We start from the raw sequence: 11,035 nt of genomic DNA, 5'->3' as shown, positions 1-11,035 counted from the left end.
CTATGGGTCGGAACCGACTCGATGGCACATAACAACAACAACATACAAAACCGACAGCCTACATTACTCTCAATCGAGAGAAACTGAAAGCCTTTCCTCTGCGAACAGGAACCAGACACAGATGCCTTTTGTCACCACTCCTAATCAATATTATGCTGAAAGTCTTAGCAAGAGATAGACAGAAAAGCAGGGAAATTAAAGGCATACAAATTGACAAAGAGGAAGTAAAACTCTATCTGCAGATGATATGATCCTATATATAGAAAACACCAAAGACTCAATAAAAAAGCTACTAGACATCATTGGCAGATTCAGCAAAGTGGCAGGATATAAGATCAACATAAAAAAATCGGTTGGATTTCCTATACCATAAACGACAGTGCTGAAAAGGACATTAGGAAAGCAATACCATTTACAATAGCAGCCCAAAGGATGAAATATCTAGGAATAATAGTAACCAGAGAAACAAAGGACCTATACAAAGAAAACTACAAAACACTACTACAAGAAACCAAAAGAGACCTACAAAAATGAAGAATGTACCATGCTCCTGGATAGGAAGACTAATGTGAAAATGTCAATATCACCTAAAACAATTTACGCATATAATGCAATCCCAATCCAGATTCCAATGACATTCTTCAAAGAGATGGAAATAAACAGTGACAAACTTTATATAGAAAGAAAGTGACCCAGGATAAGAAAGAACTGCTTAAGAAGAAGAAAAAGGTTGGAAACCTCTCACTCCCAAACTTCAAAATTTATTATATGGCTACCGTGGTCACAACTCCTTGGTACTAGTACAGGGAAAGATACATTGATCAATGACACAGAATCGAGAATCCAGAAATTAACCCATTCACATACAGTCAACCGATTTTTGACAAAGTACCTAAACATATCACATGTGGAGGGGATAATCTTTTCAACTATGGTGCTGACAGAACTGGAAAGCGATATGCAAAAGATTGAACCAAGACATTTACCTCAGGTCTTATGCATAAACCAACTCAGCATGGATTAAAGACCTAAATGTGAATCCCAAAATTATGAAGGCCATCAATGAAAAAATAGGAACAAATGTGAGGGCACTAATCCATGGAATACACAGACTACCAAACATTTTGAAAAGTAGACAAAATAGATGATTGGGCCATACTGAAAATTAAAAAACTTATTTGCATCGAAAGACTTCACCAGAAGTGTAAAAAGGGAACCCACAGAACGGGAAAAAAATATTTTGCAATGACACATCATACAAGGGACTCATTTCTAAAATATATAAGAAATTACACCTCTACAAGAAAAAGACAAGGATTCTTTGCTGGTAATTGGGATGCAGGGGAAGGGATGATGAGAAGGAGGCAATGGTGGGGGGTGGGGGGAAAGTATATTCAGAATCCTTCCTAGGAGCCGGGATGGTAAGACTTTTGTTTCTCATACTTTGAATATGTTGTCAGGAGCGACCAGTCACTGGAGAACGGCATCATGATTGGTAAACTGGAAGGCCATTGAAAAAGAGGAAGATCCCAGAGCAATGGATTGGCACGGGGTTAGCAGCAATAGGTGCAACCGTAACTACCATTGTGAGTATGACACAGGACTGGGTAGTGTTTCATTGTGTTGTGCAGAGGATAGCTGTAGCTGTGAGTCAAAAATGATTCGACAGCACCTAACAACAATACCTAAGGTGGTATTTGGGCTCTTGTACACTTATTTAAGTTATTTTCAGCTTTAGCTTGAACTCACAAATGAGCAATTTGTAGTCTATTCCACAGTTGGCCTCTGCCTTATTTTGTCTGATGATATACAATTTCTCTTCTCTATTGTCTCTTTCCACAGATACAGAACATCTAAGTCCTGTCCATTCTATTTTTTAAGGTTCACATCTAAAGTCATTTTGTTGTGTTTTTTTCAACAGCACAGACAGGTTTATTTAAGACAAACCTTGAAGGGGCTTTCTGACCAGAATCTGAGCAAAATTTGGTTTTGAAGAAAAGCTTTCTTTTCTTTTGTCTTGCAAAACACAGTCATACCATCTCCAGACTCATTCTATTACCAAGGCAATATTTTCCAACTACTGGTTCTTCCTGTTTGCTCCCAACCTTTGCATTCCAATCACCAGTAATGAGCAATTCATCTTGACTGAATGATAGATTAATTTCACACTGAATAATTTGGTGTAATTCTTCAATTTTCTTCATTGTTGGCTTTGGTGGTTCATGAGTAACTTTTAATATTAGCTGTATTAACTAGTCTTCTTTGTAAGGGCATAAATAGCACTCTATCACACACTCTCACAAGATAGATCTTGAAAAGTTCTTTTTGTCAATGGATGTGCCACAATTCTGCAATTTTTCAATTCAAGCATAAAAATCCATATGATTGTGCATTTTAAAATGGTCATTATCTGTTCAATTCAGTTCACTAATTACTAGGATATTGGTCTCTATGGGTTCCATTGCATTTTTATGACTTCCAGTTGTCTTAAATTCATATGCATTCCACATTTTGATTATTAATGGATGTTCGCAATTTTCTTATGTATTTGATTTGTGCATTACAAACATATGAAAGTGCTGAAAGCTTTGCTCTATCTACTTTATAAAGGTCAACACTACTTTTAGTAATCAGCTCTTATCCACTTCTATTTTGAGTGACTTCCAATTTGAAGGGCTCATTGTTTGTCCACTGTTTATAAGCCTTTCAGTGGCTAGTCCCTCAGAAGTGGATCACCTTTCTCTTTTTCCTAGTCTTCTCTTATAGGTCTGGATGCTCCATTGCAGTCTGTCCACTATAAGTGACTTAACTGGTATTTGATACACTAGTGGCATAGCTCCCAGCATCACTGAGGCATGCAAGTCACCACAGTATGACAAAATGACTGGATGGGAGGATGCAAATAATGTATATGAGAATCTAACATGGTATTATGGAGTCCTGGTGTGGTGCTATAGGATAAATGCAGGACCACAAGGTTGGTTTGAACCACAAAGATTGGTGGTTCAAACTCACCAGACGCTCTTTGGAAACCTTATACTTGGTTAGTATGAGTCAAAACTGAGTCGCTGACACTAAACAACAGCAACATGGAATTGGCCAGTTTTGCTGTTCTACTTGGTTTAAAATGAGCTATCTCAGAAGTATGAATGAGGGAAATCTCACAACCATCAAGAAGGAATAAACATGATCTCAACATGTCCTTTGGACATTGAGATCTCTGCATAGAGAAGAGATGAAGGCAGATGCAGCAATAGAGGCAGTGGTACTGAGCACAATCTGTAGGTCTATGGGCTTCCCAGCCCATGGAACAAGTAAAGCTGAATGCCTCCAGGCAGAAATCTGGCTTGTAAAATAGGGCTCACATTGGGTCTTTACTGGCAGTGCTTAAGGTGTTTTATAACACTTGCAGGAGGGCAGCATACAATAGGTCAAGTGGGTGAGAGACCCAAGACAGAGATACATGCCTGTGGTGTTGGATGAGAGGAGGTGCTCCTGATCCAAAAGATTATATTCTGATCTTGAATTATACCCTCTTCACTTCCCTAATAAACCCCATAATCATGAGTATTGTCTTGATGTCTGCATGGACATTGCAATGAATCACCAAATTCAGTAGAGACATAGACAGTGTTGAGGTAGGGATGTTTGGAGTGGAAGCATGTCTGACTTCTCCTTCATAGTAATAATTCATAGGCTGATGTTGATGATGATTCACTTCCTTTCTTGTGAAGTTTGAGGAGGTCAGACATGGTTTCTATACCAGTTTTACACTTATTTCCTTTTTTTTTCTATTATTTTTCCAGTTTGGATGAATAATATACTTCCCAAGTGTAATCCTGTATCTTTTCTAGGCTATAAACCAAACCAAATCTACTACCATTGAGTCAATTCCTACTCATAGTGACCCTGTACACAGCTTCTGAGACTATAAATCTTTATGAGAGAAGACAGTCTCATCTTTCTTCCTCAAACTTGAATTTGAACCACTGACCTTGTAATTACAGCCCAATGCCTAATGCACAGTGCCACTAGGATTCTTTCTTCTAGGATATTGTTGTTGTTAGGTGCTGTTGAACTGTGACTCACACATAGTAACTCTAAACACACAGAATGAAATACTGCCCGATATTGTGCCATTTTCACTGTTGTAGTTATGTTTAAGCCCATTGTTGCTGCTGCTTTTTCATTAAATCTTGTTGGGACTCTTCCTCTTAAGCTGTCCCTTACATATGTTGTTGTTAACTGCCACTGAGTTGGTTCTGCCTCATAATGATCCTGTATAGGGTTTCCAAGGAGTGGCTGATGAACTTAAACTGCCAACCTTGCAGTTCAAACCAACTTTGCAGTCCAGAGCATTTACTCACAGCACCATACCAGGACACATATATTGTTGTGTTGTTGTGAAGTGCCATAGAGTCGGTTCCAACCCATAGCTACCCTGTATAGGGTTTCTGAGGAGCAGCTGGGGAACTTGAACTGCCAACCTTACAGTTCAAATGGCTTTACAGTCTGGTGCCTTAACACACAGCGCCACACCAGGACTCCAGACACTTATATATAGTAGATATGTACTAAAATCTGAAGTAAAGGAATGAATAAAATATATGTTAATCCACAAAACTGAAAAGAATTATGAACAGAATTCTACTCTCTATGTGTTTCTTTGTTAACATTTTACAACTGACTCCAAATGAGAAGATTTAAAAATTTTTATTATTATTATTATTATTTTGCTTTGGTTTTTAATAATTGTTTTCACCTCTTGTTTTACTTTAAACTTCTTGAGATTATTAGAAGTTGTTTCATGTTTACAAATTCACCATTAATTTGTGCCATAATTCTTCATTTTATCCCCATAATTACTTATATCTGAGTTCTGCAAATGTATTGTTACATTTATTTGAATATATAACTCACTCAGTTTCCTCTCATGAGGATATTTTTTGGAAATAATAAACATTTCATTCGTGTGGTGTTTCCCAGGTTGTGTAAGTCACTGGTTACTGTGATATATCTGTTCACAGAATTGTATGTGTTTCTTATCAATTTATTTAGATTTAATTTCTAAAATTAAAAAAGGATTTGCATAGCTATACCTAGGTATTTATTTTCTTGAAAGAACACTATAACATTATTATGCAGGTTGGGAAAGGTGCTCTCCTTAACTCTGCAATTGCAACAAACAAATTATGCCCTATATCTTTTCCAGAATAATTATTGCTGCAGAGAAAAAATACAAAAACACTCTTATAAATCTAAAGTTAAAATTTTTCTACATTTACTTCACATTTACTAGAATGTCATCTCAGAATCTTTATGGTAGAGTTTGAGAAAACATTCATTGTTATTCAAAGATTTTGCATTTTGGATTTTTACAACTAATTATAGATTATACTAGATTCCTGGTGTTATGTGTTGGGAGCAACTAAACCGAAGGTCCCAGACTTGGGAGCAGTTTAACTGAAGGATTGCAACTAAATAGGTGTGGACCAGAAAATTGGGCTTCTCCCAGGTCAGGTTGACCCTGAGGAACTTGCAAAACCTGCCTCAGGGAACAAGGAATTTTCAAAATCTTTCATTGTACACAGCCATGGCCTTCAGTTTAGTCTGCATAAACATCTAGCTGACCTGTCTCTGTTTCCCTAGCAGCTATAGTCTTTTCATAAAGTCCTGCTTACTGCATGCATCAATAACACCAAATGTTATTCTTTTCTTTGCCCCCAGGACCTCTTTTGATATGATATGTAATAAATGTGCTGAATCTAGGTCTGAGTCACAGTATCTCCATCAGAGTGCTGTGTCCCACCTGGACTCAACTTTACTATTTTAATTTTGTGTCTTGTGTCTTTCTTTTTTTCTAATCTCCTGTCGCACCTACTAGGGTTTAATTTCTCCGTGTGGGTTGTGGAGTATAGCCACTTGTCAGATGCAGCAGTTATGCTGTAGGATCAGAACTGGATTGTGAATCATATGGTCACCAGTTCAAATCCACCAGCTGCTCCTCAGAAACTCAACACCGTTGCTGTGACTTGGAACATACTTGATGACACTTAATAGCAAAACCAACACAGGTTATACTTATTGAATTGCCATTAATGTTAAGATGCGCACTTGTGCTTTCTATTTGAGAGGCTACAGGAGAACTAAAAAATGAAAAACAAATACAGAGTAGAAATATTCAAATGATACAGATATCAATTTTTCCAATTTTAAAGTCTACATAGTGCAATAAAAATGCTGGTACCCCTTTTGCATAAAATGATCAATAAAATCTGATTAAAGTTTGTTCACCTTAGCTCAGGCCAAGGAGTATAAAATATATATATATGTTGTTGAAGGGAAATTTGGTAAGATTTGTAGCATATGTTCTACTAAAGAGAGGCTTCCCCATTGATGTTCAATGTACTGAAATATTTTGAATCCCGTGGAGACTCATTGATGTTCCTGTAGTCTGAGGCAATAGCAGTAACCATGAATGTTTTCGTTCATTTGTAAAATGCTCTAGCCATAAAATTAAGCTGCAAGATGAAGATCTTGCTTCAGTGATCCATACTCTTGACATATTCAGCCTTTCAACCTGTATATTTTAAACCTCTTTATTTGAATCTCTCCAGGGAAGCCAGTCAAAGAATAAAAATGTCCCATAAAATAGAAGACTGCCTTTTGAACTGAACAAACAGCATTCTGCTGTGATTATCTCTACCCTTTGCTCACTGCCAGGACACTTCCAAATATAGGACAGGTCTTTCTTTTCATTTTCAAAGCATCATACAAGATGAATCCTAAATTCTTCAAACAGCATCACTTTTCACACTTTTATAGCAGAATTCAGAATACTACAGAGCTAAAATTACACTAAATTCCTAGAATGCCAGGTATAGGAATTTTGTATTTTAAAGACATGGAAACAGATTGTTGTTATTGTTTTGTGTCTTTGAGTCATTCTGACTTGTAGAACAGAGTCAAATTGTCCTATAGGTTTTCATAATCTGTGATCTTCGTGGGAGCAGATCATTCAGTTTTTTCTCCTGTGAAGAAGGTGGTAGTTTCAAACTTCTGACCTTTGGATTACTAGCCAAACACTTTACCATGCCAACAAGGCTCCTTTGGGAACAGATTACTGTGGCTAATTCTTTGCACACTAAAACAAGTACTACAAAATAATAGGGAATTTAGACCAATGTTTTGCTAAACAGAAATTGTTTATTTTAGTGATCTTTTTTTAAGTTTAACAGTATTGTATTTATCAAATTTTAATCATAGAATTATGTATGCGTTGTACATCACACATCAGAATATAAAATTTCACTGAGTTTGAAACATAATTGTCAATTAAATGCAAACTATTATGAAATATATCATATTCTATTTCCTTATTTGTTGTTGTTAATTGCCATCAAGTTGGTACCAACCCATAGCTAACCTGTATAGTGCTTCACAGGAACAAGTGGCAGATTTGACTTGCTTAATTTGTGTTTGTGTTGTTACAAGATGGCAGATCAGGTAGACGTGCAGTGAGGAAATCCATCAGCAACACAGCCTCAGGGGATGATGCTAGAACTCTGAACTACATATAAGGAATATTTAGAAGCTTGGAAGGCTTACAGCTAGGGGAATTTGTAGCAGAATTAAGAAAACCATTGCTTTCTAATTCAAGATGCTCAGCTGCTCCCAGAGCTGCCATTTGGGAGATACAAAGCAGGGGAAGGATCAAAACAACCACAAACACCTGAGAGAACCACAGAGCTACAGGTGTGGACATACATTTTTTTTGGTACCTGTTTATTGGTCTCTCTCTGTCTGCGCATCTCCATTCTAGTGACTAGAGGGGATGCCTGAGTGAATGGACACCACACCCCTACCCCTGGAGGGTTCTACTATGCATGCACACAGATCTCCTAGAAATTTTAAGTGACAGTTTCCGCTTAAAACCAAAAGATCACGTCTGTCAGTTTGTCATACTGTGGTGGCTTATGAGTTGCTGTGATTCTGAAAGCTAATCCACGGGTATTTTAAATACCAGTACGGTAACCCATGGGGACAGGTTTCAGGTGAGCTTCCAGACAAAGACACAGTAGGAAGAAAGAGTGGCGAACTACTTCTGAATATTTAGTCACTGAAAACCTTATGAAAAGCAGAGAAACACTGTCAGATATAGTGCTAGAAAATGAGCCCCTCAGGTTAGAAGGCACTCAAAATGTGACTAGGGAAGAGCTGCCTCCTCAAAGTAGAGTTGACAGTGATAAAGTGAATGGAGTAAAGCTCCTGAGAGAAAAGCCTGTGGGGCCTTCATTTGCTGATGGAGAAACAGCTCAAAATGAAGAGAAGCAGCTGTAAACCTGCACTGAAAATCAGAATATGGAATGTACGAAGTATGAATCTGGGAAAATTGGAAGTTGTCAAAAATGAAATGGAAAACATAAACATTAATATTTTAGACATTGTTGTTGTTGTTGTTAGGTGCAATCGAGTCGGCACTGACTTATAGCGACCTTTTGCACAGCAGAATGAAACACTGCCCGATCCTGGGCCAACCTCACTATTATTGCCACGCTTGAGTCCATCTATGCTGCCACTTAGCCAATCCATCTTGGGGATCTTACTCCTTTTCTCTAACCCTCCACCTTACCAAACTTGATATCCTTCTCCAGCAACTGCTCCCACCTGACAATATGTCCAAAGTATGAGAGACAAAGTTTGTTCATCTTGGCCTCTAAGGAGCACTCTGGATGCACTTCTTCCAACACATCTGTTGGTTCTTTTGGCAGCCCATGGCACTTTCAATAATCTCCTCCAACACCATAACTTAGGTGCGCCTGACCCCAAGCCATGGTATTTTCAATAACCTCATATGCATGTGAAATCTGGACAGTGAGTAAGGAAGACCGTAGAAGAATTGATGCTTTTGAGTTATGGTGTTGGAGGAGAGTATTGAAGGTTCCATGGGCTGCCAAAAGAACCAATAGACCCATTTTGGAAGAAGTGCAGCCAGAGTGCTCTTTGGAGGTCAAGATGGCCAAACTTCGTTTCTCATACTTTGGACATATTGTCAGGAGGGACCAGTCACTGGAGAAGGATATCATTTTTGATTAAGGTGGAGGGTCACAGAAAAGGAGGAAGACCCCCAATGAGATGAATTGGCCACATGGCAGCATTGATGGACTCAAGCATGGCAACAGTAGTGAAGTTGGCCTAGGGTTGGGTAATGTTTGGTTCTGCTGTGTATAAGGTCGCTATGGGTTGGTACTGACTTGATGGCACCTAACGACAATAATTTGTGCTTAGCATTCCAGTCTATATCCTACAGCTCCACTATAAAATGACATCATATCATTTATATATAAAATGCATGCATTTTATATATAATGTAGAAAACATAATAGTGTGCATTTCTTTTATCTTGTATAAATATTAAAGTTATTTTAGTATATATTATATATATGTGCATACATTGATAAAACTCCAAATATATATATGTTGTTGTTGTTAAGTGCCGTTGAGTCTATTCCAACTCATAGCGATCCTGTATAAGGTTTCCAAGGAACAACTGGTGAGCTTCAACCACAGACTTTGCAGTTCAAACGACTTTGCAGTCTGACGCCATCAGCCCACAGCACCACACCAGGACTCCAAATATATATACATATACTTATATAAATACTTTATTTTGTTGTTTTCATTGAGAATATACACAGCAGAACATACAACAATTCGACAATTTTTACATGAACAATTCAGTAACATTGATTACTTTCATCAAGTTCACTTTCTTTCTGCAATTGTTGTCACCCTTCTTTTCTAAATTGTTCCTTCTATAGTCACTGCCTCTTAAGTTTTCTTTGTGGTGTTCTTTTTAACTTTTTATTGCGAAATGGTATGAACTGTTGAGTATAAAACTGATGATCTACTCTATAAGATTTCACTCAATTCTGTGTATGTTTTGTAAGCCAAAAATGAGTAAGACACACAACATAGGCATTGCAGTTAATATAAATAATTTCCCCCATCAAAGCTGATCTACATAAATTATGCCTTTTACTCAATAAAAAAAATTTACTGATAACTTCATGGATGTAAGACAGAAACAAGTATATTTTTAGAATTTGCTCTGGAGAAGCTCCAATTCTTCAAACACAAATTCCAAAAAAATGTCACTTCCTCTTATACTAAGGCATTCTTTGAATTTAGATTTTTAGACTAGTTCAAAACAATGTATGCAGAAATATGCACAAAAAAATAATTTTATGTACCATTTTATAGGAAACCATGTCAAATAAATCCATAAATTCAGTTTTATAAAATAATTTTATAAAGACAGACTAGATGTATCTCACAAAAATCTGTCTTTTTCAAATAGCAAACTACATATTTTCCTGCTAAAAAATCATATTAACATGAATACAAAAAAGTCTAATCACAATCAACAAGGAGCCCCTCATATAGTAAAAGGGTGAATTATAGGCTGAATATATATATGATCTAATATACTTACAAATAAATATTTTAAAATTTACAATATTCATTTCAATTTATTTAATAAAGTATTGTATTTGTGACATTTCCAAAGATAATACAAAAATGGCTGTAAACAAACATTGACAGAGAACTTCTGGAAGTTAATTCCAGATTCAGAAGAGGATGTAGAATGAGGGATATCATTGCTGACAGATCTTGACTGAAAACAGAGAATACCAGAAAGATGTTTCTCTGGACTTTATTGATTACACTAATGCTTTTACTGTGTGGATCATGGCAAGCTATGGACAACACTGTGAAGAATAAATATTCTGGAACACTTAATTGTGCTCATGAGGAGCCTGTACATAGACTAAGAAGTAGTTTGAACAGAACAAGGGAACACCAAATAGTTTATAATTAGGAAAGGTGTGCTCCATGGTTGTGTTCTTTCAACATACTTATTCAACCTATCTGCTGAGTAAACAATCCAATGAACTGTATTATATGAAGAAAAACGTGGCATCAGGATTGGAGGAAAACTCATTAACAGTATGCAGATGATACAACTTTGCTT

General features: G+C 36.9%; 1 pseudogene; it reads left to right on the top strand.

Annotated features, from left to right (window-relative positions):
* The first annotated feature begins 8,037 nt into the window (after positions 1–8,037).
* The window catches only part of LOC102827465, a 3,815-nt pseudogene continuing 817 nt past the window's right edge, over positions 8,038–11,035 (top strand).

The sequence above is a fragment of the Chrysochloris asiatica genome, unplaced genomic scaffold, assembly GCF_000296735.1.
Source record: "Chrysochloris asiatica unplaced genomic scaffold, ChrAsi1.0 scaffold00218, whole genome shotgun sequence".
NCBI classification, from domain to species: Eukaryota; Metazoa; Chordata; class Mammalia; order Afrosoricida; family Chrysochloridae; genus Chrysochloris; species Chrysochloris asiatica.
Note: the sequence above shows the minus strand (reverse complement) of the source record. Positions and strands in the feature narration are given on the sequence as shown.